Source organism: Cricetulus griseus, chromosome 4, assembly GCF_003668045.3.
Source record: "Cricetulus griseus strain 17A/GY chromosome 4, alternate assembly CriGri-PICRH-1.0, whole genome shotgun sequence".
Classification (NCBI taxonomy): domain Eukaryota; kingdom Metazoa; phylum Chordata; class Mammalia; order Rodentia; family Cricetidae; genus Cricetulus; species Cricetulus griseus.
This window is the reverse complement of record NC_048597.1, coordinates 148,620,605-148,636,471: the sequence shown is the minus strand read 5'-3', so window position 1 is coordinate 148,636,471 and position 15,867 is coordinate 148,620,605. Positions and strand designations below refer to the sequence as shown.

Genomic DNA, 15,867 nt, shown 5'->3' with positions numbered 1-15,867 from the left:
AGCCCAGGGCCAGATGGCTTCAGTACAGAATTCTACCAGAAATTCAAATAAGAGCTAATACTCCACAAATTGTTCCACACAATAGAAGCAGAAGGGACATTGCCAAACTCTTTTTATGAGGCTATAATCACTTTGATACCCAAGCCACACAAAGATACAACTAAAAAAGAGAACTACAGTCCAATATCCCTCATGAACATCGATGCAAAAATACTCAACAAAATATTGGCAAATTGAATCCAAGAACACATCAGAAAAATCATCCACTATGATCAAGCAGGCTTCATCCTAGGGATGTAAGGATAGTTCAACATATGAAAATCCATCAATATAATCCACCATATAAATAAACTGAAAAAGAAAAACCACATGATCATCTCACTAGATATGAAAAAGCCTCTGACAACATCCAACATCCCTTTATGATAAAGATCTTGGAGAGAACAGGAATAACAGGAACATATCTAAACATGATAAAAACAATATATATCAAACCAACAGCCAACATCAAACTAAATGGAGACAAACTCAAAGCGATTCCTCTAAAATCAGGAAGACAAGGCTGTCAACTCTCTTTAATCTCTTCAATATTGTACTTGAAGTTCTAGCTAGAGCAATAAGACAAAAAAAGGAGATCAAAGGGATACAAATTGGAAAGGAAGAAGCCAAACTTTCACTATTTGCAGATGATATGATAGTCTACATAAGTTACCCGAAAAACTCTACCAGGGAACTCCTACATCTGATAAACCCCTTCAGCAAAGTAGCAGGATACAAAATTAACTAAAAAAAAATCAGTAGCCCTACTATATACAGATGATAAATGCAATGCGAAAGAAATCAGAGAAACATCACCCTTCACAATATCCACAAGCCACATAAAATATCTTGGGGTAACATTAACCAAAAAAGGGAAAGACCTGTACAGTAAGAACTTTGAGAAAGAAATTAAAGAAGATACCAGAAAATGGAAAGATCTCCCATGCTCTTGGATAGGTAGAATCAGCATATTAAAAATGGCAATCTTGCCAAAAGTAATCTACAGATTCAATGCAATCCCCATCAAAATCCCAACACAGTTCTTCACAGACCTTGAAAGAACAATAATCAACTTTATATGGAAAAACAAAAAAACCCAGGATAGCCAAAACATTGCCGTACAATAAAGGATCTTCTGGAGACATTACCATCCCTGACGTCAAGCTCTATTATAGAGCCATAGTTCTTAAAATGGCTTGGTATTAGCACAAAAATAGATACATAGATCAATGGAATCAAATTGAAAACCCTGATATTAACCCATATACCTATGAACACCTTATTTTTGACAAAGATGTTAAATCTGTACAATGGAAGAAAGATAGCATCTTCAACAAATGGTGCTGGTACAACTGGATTTGGACATGCAGAAGATTGCAGATAGATTCATATTTGTCACCATGCACAAAACTTAAGTGCAAATGGATTAAAGATCTCACCATAAATCCAGCCACACTGAATCTTCTAGAAGAGAAAGTGGGAGATACCCTTGAACTAATTGGCACAGGAGACTGCTTCCTGAGCATTACACCAGTAACACAGACATTGAGATCTTCAATTAATAAATGGGACCTCCTGAAACTGAGAAGCTTCTGTAAGGCAAAGTACACAGCAAGACAAAACGACAGGTCACAGAATGGGAAAAGATCTTCACCAACCCCACATCTGACAGAGGGCTGATCTCCAAAATATACAATGAACTCAAGAAGCTAGCCACCAAAACACCAAACAATGAAATTAAAAAGTGGGGTGCAGAACTAAATAGAGAATTCTCAAAAGAGGAATCTGACATGGCTGAAAGACACTTAAGATAGTGCTCAAAATCCTTGGGCATCAGAGAAATGCAACTCAAAACAACTCTGAGATACCACCTCACACCTGTCAGAATGGCTAAAATCGAAAACAGCAATGACAACCTATGCTGGGGAGGATGTGGAGAAAAAGGAACACTCTTTCATTGCTGGTGGGAATGCGAACTTGTAAGACCACTTTGGAAATCAGTATGGCAGATGCTCAGAAAAATGGGAATCGGTCTACCTCAAGATCCAGCAATTCCTCTTTTGGGCATATACCCAAATAATGCACGTTCATACAACAGGACATATGTTCAACCATGTTCATAGCAGCATTGTAATAGCCAGAACGTGGAAGCATCCTAGATGCCCCTCAACTGAAGAATGGATAGAGAAAATGTGGTACATTTATACAATGGAGTACTACAGCCACAAAAAACAATGGAATCTTGAAATTTGAAGGCAAATGGATGGAACTAGAAGAAACCATCCTGAGTGAGTTAACCCAGTCACAAAAAAGACAAACATGGTATGTACTTACTCATATATGAATTTTAGACATAGAGCAAAGGATTACCAGCCTACAATCCTCTTCACCAAGGAAACTAGAAACATGAAGGACTCTAAGGGAAAAATCGGACCCCAGGAATGAGAAGTGGCAGGAACTCCTGAACTAATTGGGAGCATGAGTGTAGGGGAAGGGCAGCTGCCAGAATGAGAGCAGGAGAAGAGAAGAGGAGGAAATGGAGGAGCAGAAAGGTTGAGTTGGGGGAAGAATAGAGGAGAGCAGGATGAGAGATATCATATTAGAGGGAGCCATTATTGATCTGCGAGAGATCTGGCACTAGGGAGCTTTCCAGAGACCTACAAGGATGACAGGAACTGACAATCCAGGCAATGGTGGAGAGGATAACTAAACGCCCTTCCCCTAAAATGAGATTGATGACTACTTTTTATGCCATTGTAGAGCCCTCATCCAGTTGCTGATGGAAGCAGAGGCAGACATCCACAGATATACACTGAACTGAACTCTGGAATTTAGTTGCAGAGAGGGAGGAATGAAGATCGAAGGGGTTGGGACCAGGCTTGTGAAACCCACAGAAACAGCTGGCCTGAACAAGGGGGAGCACATTGACCCCAGACTGCTGTCTGGGAGGCCAGTACAGGACTGATTCAGACCCCTAAACATGGATGTCAATTAGGAGGCCTCTGCCCTCTAGGGGACCCCTGGTAGTGGATTAGTATTTTTCCCTGGTGTAAGAAGGGACTTTGAGAGCCCATCCCACGTGAAGGGATGCACTCTTGGCCTGGACACATGGGGGAGGGCCTAGGCCCGGTCCAGGATGATGTGGTGGACTTTGGGGAGCCACTATCAAGGTCCCTGCCTCGCCTGGGGAGTGGAGGGTAGATTGGGTGGGGTGCAGGTGGGAGGTTAGGGGGGAGGGGAGGGAGAGGGAGAAGGGATTGACACGTGCAACAAGCTTGTTCCTAATTTGCACTAATAAAAAAATTAAAAAACATAAAATACTGTTTTGCCAGCTAGATGTGGTGGTGCACACCTTTAATCCCAGAACCTGGGAGGCAGATGCAGGCAGATCTCTGTGAGATAAAGAGCCAGCCTGGTCTGCAAAGCTAGTTCCGAGACAGGAAATGTACCTTGTCAAAGAGCTTGCAGTAATTTTCTTTCTTTCTTTTTTTTTTTTTTGGAGAGATTAACTTAAATATCTCAAAAGTGAGATACTTCAGTTCATAAGGAGGACTAATTGGGTCCAGACTGTAAAGAGCCCATTGGTTGGATGACTTATTAATAGCTCTTAGATCTTTTATTATTCTCCATTTTTCAGATTTCTTTTTAATGACAATATAGGAGAATTCCAAGGACAGGTCTGTTCTTCAATATGTTGAGCATTTAGCTGCTCCTGTACCAACTGTTCTAATAGCTGTAATTTTGTATGGGGAACACCAATTCCTTGAGCTCCTACATTCTATACTGATGCAAACAAATCAGGAAAGTCAGGTTATAAGTCAGGAATTTTAAGTGGCTCATAGCCCTTATGAATCTGTTTAAAGTCAGAGTCATATGCTATTCTCATGATATTATTAGATTTTCCAGAACCTCTCAACATAGTTACTGACTCCCATTATGCAGTTATTTTTTCCTTTTTTATTTAAATTAGAAACAAGCTTCATTTACATGTCAATCCCAGTTCCCTCTTCATCCCTGCCCCCAAGCATCCCCCAGAAAGTCATTTTACTTATTGAAACTGCTGAACTTATTCCAGATGATTCAGCATTAACGTTGATATTTACTCAACTATAACAAGTAATCAGAGATAGAAATCATCCCTTGTGTATAACACATATCAGATCCCAAACGGGTCTACCAGGCCCTCTAGCACAAGGTAATGATGAAATTGATCAGCTATTGGTTAGAAATGTGCTAGAAGCTTCAGAATTTCATAAGAAACACCACGTTACACAGAGAAACCCTATTGAAAAACAAAACAACCCTCAAAAAGTTTTACACACAGAGTACTCTGGGGTCCTTCATGGTTGAAAGTGAATCTGATGCTTCTCACTGGTTGATCTGACTGATAAATTAAAGACCAAAGCTTGCAATAGCCTTGAAGGAGAAACAGATACTTGTAATCTCACTATTATTCACACAGACTGACATGTGATAAGTATCTGAAGGGATAAACAGATATCGATTTACCCTGTGTTATGGATTAGCTATAATTTATTGTGGTTTTGTTTTTCAGTGTTTTTGAGATACTGTCTCATTATATAGTCCAAGATGACCTCAAACTCACTTTTCTCTTGCCTCAGCCACCCCAATGCTGGGGTTACAGACATCAATATAATATCCACCTTAGGAAGGGAAGAATGGACTAGATATACATTTATTAGTGTTCTGAAGCTACATTTATTCAATACTATTATTTTTTCTGGTCTTGAGATTGAAGGCCGGAGCCTTGAGCATACTTAACAAGTAATCTACTCACCGATCTTCAAGCCACTCAACTCTAAGGTGTGACACCTGAAACAAGAGAGTGCAAACTGATTTAGCATATAGAAGGTAAAATCTCTGTGCCTGGGTTTTAGTGACAAATCATACCCTAGAGTTAATAAGAATATGTGGGTTGCTTCAAAGAAAAACACTGTTTAAAAGTGTGACTTCTTGGCCTACCCATCAGACCAAGTTGTTAGGTATTCCCAGTTCCTGAATCTAGCTAATGACCTGAACCCCCATCCCGTAAAAGAGAGGTATGCCGTTTGGTGAAGGGTCTGGTGCAAGGAGCACTAGGTATAGGGTTAGAAGTAATAAAAGACATATTGACATCTGGAGGATTGCTTATATTTTAATACTGAATTGGGAGAATTACAGTTTTCTTCACTTCCCAACTTCTTAAATACTAGTGGGCCAGTCCTACTAAACACATATCTTTTGAGAAATTGGGTGGTTCCAGAGGAAAAATCCTTTAGAATTTGATATTTGACTAAACCCCAGAATGAGATATTTGCCCATTCTGCTTGTTAGCCTAATGTGAAACTTGACTACCACCCATCTAATCCCATCCCCCAGTGGCTCTTCAAGGCAAGTATCCAATGGAAACACATGTCTGAGAATAACTACCCAGTTAAGAAGGGTCTCCAACATAACAGAATCAAAAACAGAATGAGTATCACAAACAGGTAAAAAGATCTTCAAATACTATGTTCTTAGTATGATTTCTAACCTGAAGAGATAAAAAGGGGCTCTGAAAAATTTACAGAACAGATCAGGAAAAAATAATAGCATTGCATTTCTCAAAAGCAACACAGGAAAGTGATCAGGGAATAGCTTTTAGAAATTTTTTGGGAAAAACTAAACCAAATTTCTTTAGTCTATTTAATTGGAAAAGAGAATAGTGATCTTTTCAGAAAAATAAGGTGGAAAACCTAATGGGTTTGTGTATTAAGAGGCCACCAGCCCTGCTTGGTTCTAAAGAGTAGGGGTTTGTTTTCTCATCCAGCTAGTCTGAGGATAGGTGGTTGCCGACACTGTGTCAGAGGCCCGAATGCCTAAAAGTAAGTATGTGAGATTCTTCTATCCTTCTGCTGGTTCTTGTCAACACCTCAGGCATCAATCATCCACAGGGAGTCAAGGTTTTCTTTTGCTGTGTAACAACTGATCACACACACTTATCTACTTCAGCTAATGTCCAGTTATCTCATAGCTCTGCAGGCTTGACTAGATTTTCTGTTTACTGGTTGTGAAGCCAAAATGAAGATGCCCAGGGATACAGCACCAGGGTAAATGACCAGAAAATTAACTTGGGAGGAAGGAAAAGACTGATCATCATGTGCCCATGGCTACACACCCATCCCTCACAAACTCTGATTTCAGAAGAGGTCTTAGACATGAGTAACATCTCCCTGGAGCATAAGGAGGTCTTGCTGTTTGTTCAAACCCTATTCATTCATCAGTTTTTTACAGGATGATGTTCTAAATGATTGCCTGATTACTCACCTTCATTTTAATATTTTATCCCCTTTTAGCAAATTAAGGATAAGGGAGATTAAATATCCTGTCCAGAATTGCAAAGTGACTGAGGGATAGTTGTGAAACTCTATACACAAAATCAGAGCTGACTTCAGAGCCTAAGGTATTTTCTTGTTTTTTATTTATTTTTTAGTTAAGCTCTGTGTCCTCCTAAATGTTACTGGGATCTCACTCTTGCCACCCCTGTGATCTCTGACAAATGAATCCAGATAAATCATACAGGACATATTTTTTTTAAAATAATCTATTAGAGTCTCAAGTGAGTGGGACAATAACTTAGAAGGGCTCTTGCTAAGGAAAACATTGTGACAGTGGACAATTGCTGAAGGGACCCTCATGTTAGTGTACATGTTTAGTCAACTTTATGCTGTCTTCTAAAGTCTTTGGACTCCTTTCTTTGAAATTCACCATGTGTTTGATTCCCATTAACACTGTCACTTTTGCAAGTGAAAAAAGGAGGAGGGAGTGTTACTGAATGTCTCCTTGGAACGTAGGGTGCTATGGGAAAGAATGGGTTGTTAGAGAAGATGGGGCAGATGGGAGGAAGATGAGTTTGCCTTTGATTACAAAGCCCAGGAAAGGAAAGGTTATTCCTTCATAGTAAGACCTGAATGTTTCTTTATGAATTCATTATCGTTTCTCTTTGTAAGTTTTTTGTTCTGTTAACATTTTCATGTTCCTAAACCCTAACGTCCTCCAATTCTCCAATGGCTTAGTGAGCTACCACTCCTCCCACCCCCAAAAAAGAAATCACTGTGGATACAGGAATCAGGATTTGTGTCACTTGAATTCACATTTATAGACTGAACTTATTGTGTGGGAAATGTAAACTCCATTTCAGAAGAAGCCTACTTAGGGAACAGCAGCTCCAGCTCTGGCGAAAGGAGAGAAACTGTGTGTGCCCATACAAATGGAGGTGCTAGAACAGAGAACTGCATGGTCAGGACACGGTCATCCAAAGCCCTGTGCCTTCACCTGCTGCTTCAGAGGCTTAACCGCCTACTATGTGATCAGCAGGGCCAGATGAAGCTGGTGGAGAGCAGCTGCAAGGGCAGAGCACCGCTGGCATGAGTGGGCACCCAGTGGGGTCCCCTTCTTACCGAGCACTTAGATTAAAAAGCTCACTGCCTTGGTTTTCAGGTATTCTTGAGAAATTAGGAAATAGAAATTGGTATAGAAAATTTACAGTTTGACCAAAGGAGAGGACAGATGGGGAGGGAGTGCATTTTTTTGGCAACTTATGCCTTTGGACATCTTACAATTTATAGAAAGCCATGAAACAGATTGGGGATAAAGTTTGGTTGGTAAGTGCTTGTCTAGCATGCACAAAGCCTTGGGTTCAATCCCAGGGCCACATGAAAGCTGAGCATGTTGTCACACTGCTAATCCCAGGACCAAGTAGGTGGGCACAGTATGGTCAGAGTCAAGTCATCATCAGCTCCAGCCTGAGATATCTGGAAAAAAAGAAAATCGGGAAATGAATGAGAAATTGAGTTATCACATTGGGATTCTGGGGTAAATAACAACAAAAAAACCTAAATAGAAGTTTTACAAATGAAGAATTCAGTAAGTCAAATAAAATACAGTGGAAATCATCACTAGTAGTTTATCTAGAAAGAAAGACTATTAGGGATATTGAAGGCAAGGTTGAGGAAATGTTGCATTCAGACAGCAATAAAGCATTGCCTGTAATCACAGCACTTGAGAAGTAGAGATAGGAGGATCAAAGTCATACTCTGCTCCATAGGGAGATGGAGATTATCCTGGACTAAAGACCCTACATCATCATCATCATCATCATCATCACAACAACAACAACAATAATAATAAAGAAAAGCAATCATAAGCATGTTTCACAAAATGTAAGGCATGATCAAGAACCGCATCTAAGAATCCATGTAGAAGAAGGACTTGAGATGCAAAAAAGCATCAAAGACACTCTTAAAGAAATTATAGCAGGCAATTTCCCAAGCTTAAGAAAGAATACGAACAGGTAAATACTTGAAGCATTCAGAACTCCAAATAGATGTGATCACACAAAAAGCCTCTTCATTCTACATCATAGTTCAGATGTGAAGGGTACAGATGAAAGAAGGAACATTAAAAGCTGCAAGAGAAATATAAAAAAAAAAAAGCAAGCTCCCAGGAATTATATCTGACCTTTCTGCAGAAATCCTAAATCCTTAATCCCAGTACTTGGGAGGCAGAGGCAGGCAGATCTCTGTGATTTTGAGGCCAGCCTGGTCCACAAAGTGAATTCCAGGATAGCTAGGACTGTTACAGAGAAACCCTGTCTTGAACACTGCTCCCCAACCCCCCAAAAGAAATCCTAAAACCAAGGAAAATGTCGAGTAATGGATTAAGTCCTTGAGAGTAGATAACTGCCAACTAAGGTCACTGTGTCCAGCAAAGTTATCATTTAAAATTTGAGGGCTGATGAACTTTCATAATAGCAAATCCTTTAGCAATTCATGACTACCACTTCAGCATTAAAGGAGACAAAGGAATCCTACACAGGAAGGAGGAAGACGACAACAAGCTCAGGATGAATTAGAAGTAATCTATGTCTTAGTTAGGGTTTCTAATTCCCAACACCATGACCAAAAAGCAAGTTGGGAGGAAAGGGTTTATTAGACTTACACTTCAACATTGGTTTTCATATAGAAGGAAGTCAGGATAGGACCTCAAACAGGGCAGGAACCTAGAAGTAGGATCTGATGCAGAGGCCATGGAGGGGCGCTGCTTACTGGATTGCTTCCCCTGTCTTGCTCAGCCTGCTATCTTATAGAACCCAGCACCACCAGCCCAGGGATGGCACCACTAACAATAGGCTGGGCTCTCCTCTATTGATCACTAATTGAGGAAATGTCTTACAGTTGGATCTCATTGGAGGAGTTTCTTCAACAAAGGTTTTCTCCACTCTGATCACTCAAGTTGACACAAAACCAGCCAGTATCTAACATGTTCAACTCTTTAAACCAGCAAACTCTTAAGATGAGTAAGAAAAGAAAATTACTAAAATCAACAAGGAAAAGAATTACAGAATCAGCAAATACATGTCAATAATAAGCCTAAACTAAAAATGGCCTCAAGATATAGATGTAAATCATCTGTAAGAAACTACCTCCTGACACAAAGTGAAAGGATGCAAAATGGTATATCAAGTAGTTGAAGTCTTAAAGCAAGCAGGACTAGCTATGTTTCTTTCAGTCAAAGTGGACTTCAAGAAAAAAAAAATGAGTCAACAGCAATAAAGGGTCATTTTTTTTTTTTTTAGTTTCTTTTCTTGTTGCTATTATAAAAACACTCTGACAAAGGGAATCTAAGTGTGCTGGAGAGACAGTTCAGCATTAATATTTGCTGTTCTTCAGGCCCCCTGAACGTGGGTGTCAGTTAGGAGACCTGGGCAGTCTATGGGGCCTCTGGCAGTGGAACCAGTATTTATCTCTAGTGCAAGATTGGGCTTTGGGAGCCTGTTGCCTATGGAGGGATACGCTTTCAGCCTAGATACATGGGGAGGGCCTAGGTCCTGCCCCAAATGATGTGACAGACTTTGATGATCCCCCATGGAGGGCCTCACCCTCCCTGGGGAGTAGTTGGGGGGGTGGAATGGGAGGTTGGTTGGGGGGCATGGGAAGATAGGAGGGAGAGGGAACTGGGATTGGTATGTAAAATGAGATTGTTTTTAATTTAAATAAAAATTTATAAAATAAAAAAGGATGTTTGATGGGGGAGGTCCTTCTGTGTTTATGATTGTCTTATTGGTTGATAAAGTACTGTTGGCCAATAGGAAAACAAGATAGGTGGGACTATGTGTAAAGGAGGATTCTGGGAAAGGTAGGAGAAAGGCAGAGTCACCATGTGAGCCTAGAAGACAGGATGTTTGCTGCTGGCGTCCGATAAGTCTTATAAAATACATAGATTTATGATAATTAAGACTGAGCTAGCAGATGAGAAATCCTAGTCATTGGCCAAGCAGCATTTGTGCCTAATATAAGTCTCTGTGTGTTACTTGGGACCTTAACGTGGTGGCAGGCGGAACTTAGGCAGCCTGGCAGAAAGTGCCCACGTGGCAGCAGGGCTCGTGTGGCTGGGTGGAAAGACTTATTGTTACAAATATTTACTGTTCTTGCAGATGACCCAAGTTTGAACTCAACACCTGATAACTAACAACTATCTGTAACTCCAGTTCCAGGGCATTTAATGCCCTCTGGCTAAGCCTTTTATGGCTTCGTGGGCACTGCATACATGTGGTACATAAAATAAAAATGAACCTAAGAGACACAGGGCTTTATTCTGCCTCATGGTTCCAGAGTATAGTCCATCAAGGCTAAGAAGTCAGAGCAGTGGGAGCCTGAAGCAGTTGGTTACATCACATCCATAGTCAGAAAGTGGAGAGCAATGAATGAATGCTAGTACTCATCTCATGTTCTACATTTCATATATAATCCAAGAGTTCCCATTCAGGGAATGGTCCACCTACAGTTAGTTTTGTTTTTCCCACATTAGTTAATGTAATCAAGACAATCCCCTCTCAAATATGCCCAGAGGTCCATCCTGCACAGACTCTAGATTCTAATACTAATACTAAAAACACAGGAGAGTATAAGAATTATAAATACATATATGCAGATATGCGCTATCAATTTTTTTTCTGAAGAATGCATACAGGGTACTGAAAAGATGGCTTGGTGACTATGAGTATTTGCAGTTCTTGCAGGGAAAGTGAATTCAGTTCCCAGCACCTACATGGTGACTCACAACTCTCTATAATTCCAGTTTCAGGGGTTGTACACCCTCTTCTGGCCTCCATGAACACTGTATACATGCAGACAAAATAAATACATATACACATAAAAAATGTTTTAAAAAGTCCATATAGGACAGGAAGAGGGAAAGAGACAGTGCTCTTCCTGGCCAACTGCTTGCTGCTGCCTGGCCTTCAGGACTACCCCTGCAAGAAAAGCTCTGCTTAGACAAAGGTCCACTACTGGCAACCTGTTCTTTCTGTCTGAGGCCTGTTATTGTGCCACAGTGAAGGTAGGAAAGTGAATAATTTCATACAACAAATACAGATAAAAGGACAGATAAGTTCACATACAGTTAACATAAATAAACAGTATCAACAAACCCTTAGCTGAACTAACTAAAAGAAAAGAGAATAGCCAAGTTATTAAAATTAGAGATGAGAAAATATGAATTATATACAACTTAAGTGTCAGGGATCACTAGAAAATATTTTGGAACTTGTTACAGTAAAATCACACATTTCTTCATATATATGACCTTCCAATTTGAACCAAGAGAATATAAGCAACCTTAAAATGAGTTTGAAACAGTACTTATCTTACAACAAAGAAAAGCCCAAAATTGGATGGGTTTATTGTTGAAATCTGCAAGACCTTAAAAGAATGACTAATTCCATAAAATAGAAAGGGAAACAGTGCTGCTAAATTAAATATGGAGCCAGCATTACCCTAATGCCCAAAGCAGACAGAGCAAAGGGGTAGAAAATGGATTTAAAATAGAGAAAAGTAAGAAAATAAAAAGCTATATTATCTCCATTCATGTTAAGATCATTCAAGAGTGGTGGCACATACCCTTACTGGTAGCACTCCTGAGGCAGAGGCAGGAAAATCTCTGCCTCAGTTTGAGACCACCCTGGCCTCCATTTCAGGTCAGACAAAGTTAGTGAGACCCTGACTCGCACAGAAAAAGCAAAAATTAAAGATCATAAAGTCTATACCAGGAAAATTTGTATATACTTTTAGTAAGTGTGGAGGTATAAATTTAGCATACAAAAAGCAGTAGCATATGAAAAACAGTAGCAGGGCTAGCAAGAAGACTCAGCAGGTTAGCAAGAAGGCTCAGCAGGTAAAGTCACTTGCTACAAACCTAATGACCTGAGCTCAAGAACTCAGTCCCCAAACCTGCATGATGGAAGGAGAGAACTGACTCCTACAAATTGTCTTCTGACTTCCATACACGTGCTGTGGTACTCTCTCTCTCTCTCTCTCTCTCTCTCTCTCTCTCTCTCTCTCTCTTGTACGCGTGTGCGCACTCACACACACACACACACACACACACACACACACACACACACACACACACACACTTGCTCTGTAGACCACGCTGGTCTTTAATTTGGAGATCCTCTGAAGTGCTGGGATTAAAGACATGTGCCGCCACCCACCACCTGGTTCTGGGAAGGCTAGATATCCACATGTAGAAAGATTAAATTAGATCCCTATGATCCTGTAGAAAAATCTATTACAAATGAATTGGCAACCTGAAATTTTAAAACTCCTAGAGGAAAATATGGAAAATACCTCAAGGTTTAGGAACAGGAAAGTTTTCATGACCTGTCTTTGAGCTATCACTTCCGCATAGGAGTGACTCAGCAAAACTGCCTCTGCCCAGCTACTGCTGGCGTGGTGAGATATTATTGGCCCTTACACCTTATGGTATCCTGAGGTCCCCACCCACTTTCTCAACTCTATATAAGCACAGGCATGTTAGAATAAAGGGAGACACTGCTTCAACAGGTCTCCATGACTCAGTGTGGTTCTCTCCAGTGACTAGGAGGGGGGGTCTGAGCCATGACACTCAGCTGGACCGGCCCTTCCCACAGTCCTAACTGCCAGAGGACCCGGCAGTTTGGTATCAGTGGGTCTTTGCAGAAGCTATGTTTTATGTCTAACAAGTTAATTAAGAAGTATAACATCGAAGGGGGGTAATATCACAGGCCTTTAATCCCAGCAGTTGGGAGGCAGAGGAAGGCAGATCTCTGTAAGTTCAAGGCCAGCCTGCTTTACAAAGCAAGTTCTAGGGCAGGCTCCAAAGCTATACAGAGAAACCCTGTTTCAAAAAACCAAAAAAAAAAAAAAAAAAAAAAGAGAATATTTTGGAAATGGAATCAGATAATTTTTATGTTTCCCATGACTATTATACAAGTGAAATAAAATTTGTAATCAATGTGTGTTTATTTAGAAGGAAATCTACATATATATTTAAAGACATTAAACATGTAAAACACTAAATAGTATAGCTTAATAAAATCTTTATCTTATGACTAATGAATGCCATTTATATAAACAATTAGCATTTTAAGATTTTTTTTACAAATGTATTAAAATATCTTTATTAAATGCCAAAAAAAGCATGGTAACTCACACCTATAACTCCAGCATTGGGAGGTGGAGACAAGAGGATCTAGAGTGCAAGCATAGCCTCAGCTACACAGTAAGTTCCAGGCCAACCTAAGCAATGAGACCTTACACCCGGAAAACAAAAATAAAACCACAGATGGAAGCTCAAGACTCATTTCCTATCTACTGATGAAGCTTCTGAGAGCAATTCAGCCTTACATTCCATGTGCCCTCACATGGCACTTGGTATGTTAAAAAGGTGGGAAAAGCCAGGTGTGGTGGCACACACAGCTGCCTCAGCACTCAGAAGGCAGAGGCAGAGGCAGAGGCAGAGGCAGGAGGAACTGGTGGGTGGGAGAGAAACGTCCCAGCCAGAACTAGTGAAAATCTGTCCCCACCCAAAAACCTTTTTTTAAAGGAGGAGGTACTGGTAACACTTGGTAGAGTGCTTGCCTAGAACATAAACCCTGGTGTGGCCTCTAACACTCCATAAAACTGGATGCAGTTTAAAGTCATCCTCTGAAACACTTCTCCACTCAGGGAAGTTAACCTAATTTGATGAGAGCAGTACAAAAGTGTAATTTCACTTTCCCATTTCATTTTGGTGTGGCAGTCTTTAGAACACTTCCAAGGGGCCTGGTAGCTCAGTGGCAGAATATTTCTCTAGAATGAGAAAGCCAATGTCAGAAAGTGCCAACAATAAATGATTCTAATTGTTGTACTTCTACAGACCAAACTGTTAAGTAAGTAAGGTCTTAATAGAAGACCCTACAACTTAGGGATGAGACAGACTTCAGTCTACATGAATGAGTAGGAGTAGCATTATGAGGAACAAACAGAGCATATCCCATTCCAAAAGGGCCCATTTTATTACAGAGAGCACACTGAGCTCTTTCCTCGCAAGGATAAGTCCTGTTCCCCTTCTCCAGGGTGACAAGTGTGTCTCTTCCAGAATCCTTAGTTCTCTGTACTAGCTGTAAGGGGCCGTGGACTCAAAACTATTCGGCTTAAAGCCCACCTTTGTAAGCCTTTTAATGACCTTTAAGTTTGCAGCTTAAAGCCAGCTCTGTGAGCCTCCTGTAACACGGAACTGCTAATTGCTTCTGTTCCGAGAAAGGGCCTGGGGCTTTCCTGTTCGCTGTTCCGGGTAAGACCACAAGATGTTCCGGCTGATAAGAAGAATGCTCCTGCCCCAGCATACACCAGATGTTCCTTCCTGTTATTCCCCCCCCCCCTTACCCAATTTCCTTGTTGCAGGGCTATATAAGCCCAGTCTGAACCCCAATAAATCGAGACCTTGACAATTGCACAGATGGACTCTGGTCCCCTCTTTTGCGCCGCTTGGTCTCCTTCCTTCTCTCGCCCATGACTCTTTCAGGCAGCCTCCCTCTGGAACCCTGAATGACTGACCCGCGGGACGGGTCAACTAGCGATACTTCCCATGCTGGTTAAAGTGTTTGTAGAGATAGCTGATCCGTTTGTTAAGGTTGTGCAGGTCATCGGCAGACATTCTACTTCCAACCATTTTCTTCTTTCGGATACAACGCTGTAACTCATTCCCTCTCCAGCCTCGAAGCCATACTGGGCCCTTGATCAGTTCTTTTGGGTGCTTTTCGAAATTCCCCAGGATTCTGGTGTTGTCATATACACCAAACAGAGCCAGCCCTCTTCTTGTTCTAGCGATCGACCACTCTGGGGGGTGGAAGAGTAAGCCTTACAGGGTCAATAGTGGAACACCCTGAGAGAAGTTTCTGCATGCCAAGGGCATCAAGCCCTCTAGGCTCCTACTTGTCACCCAAGGAAGGCTCCCCGTCATTACTCTAGCACCTGTCCACCTCAACAGGGCAGCAAACTAGCCAGAAAAATGGGGACCAAGTGTGGGTTTCAAAGAACAGACAAAGGGCACAGTCTCAGGCGGGTCTCACAAGGGACGGACAGTAACAGAAGCCATCTTGGGCCTTTATCCAGATGGCTTTGCATTTTAAGATTTTTATGCAATGTTTATTAGAACCAAAGATATCACTCTAATAGATTTTAAGATGTTTAGAGTACCCAGGGATGTATGCATCAGGTCTTTTAATACATCATCAAAATATTCACATTTGTAAATCTGCACATGTGCATTTTATTTAGGCATGCCGAAAAATAAAAGCCATAAACTGATGTGGTTTGCTAAATTTTTCTTTACAAAAACAACACATTAAAAACAAGCACATGACATAATTGCATGAAGTCTACGTGCAGCCAATAAAAATGTAGAAAGTTTATAGTAGAAAGAAAATAAAAATGTAGAAATTCTTTTTTTTTTTTTTTTTTTTTTAGATTTTATTTATTTTGTATA

The 15,867-nt window shown here is 40.7% G+C and overlaps 1 pseudogene; it reads right to left on the bottom strand.

The window, feature by feature from the left end:
• Window positions 1-14,952: 14,952 nt before the first annotated feature.
• On the bottom strand, window positions 14,953-15,342 carry LOC100750805 (annotated as a pseudogene).
• Between the last annotated feature and the right edge of the window lie 525 nt (window positions 15,343-15,867).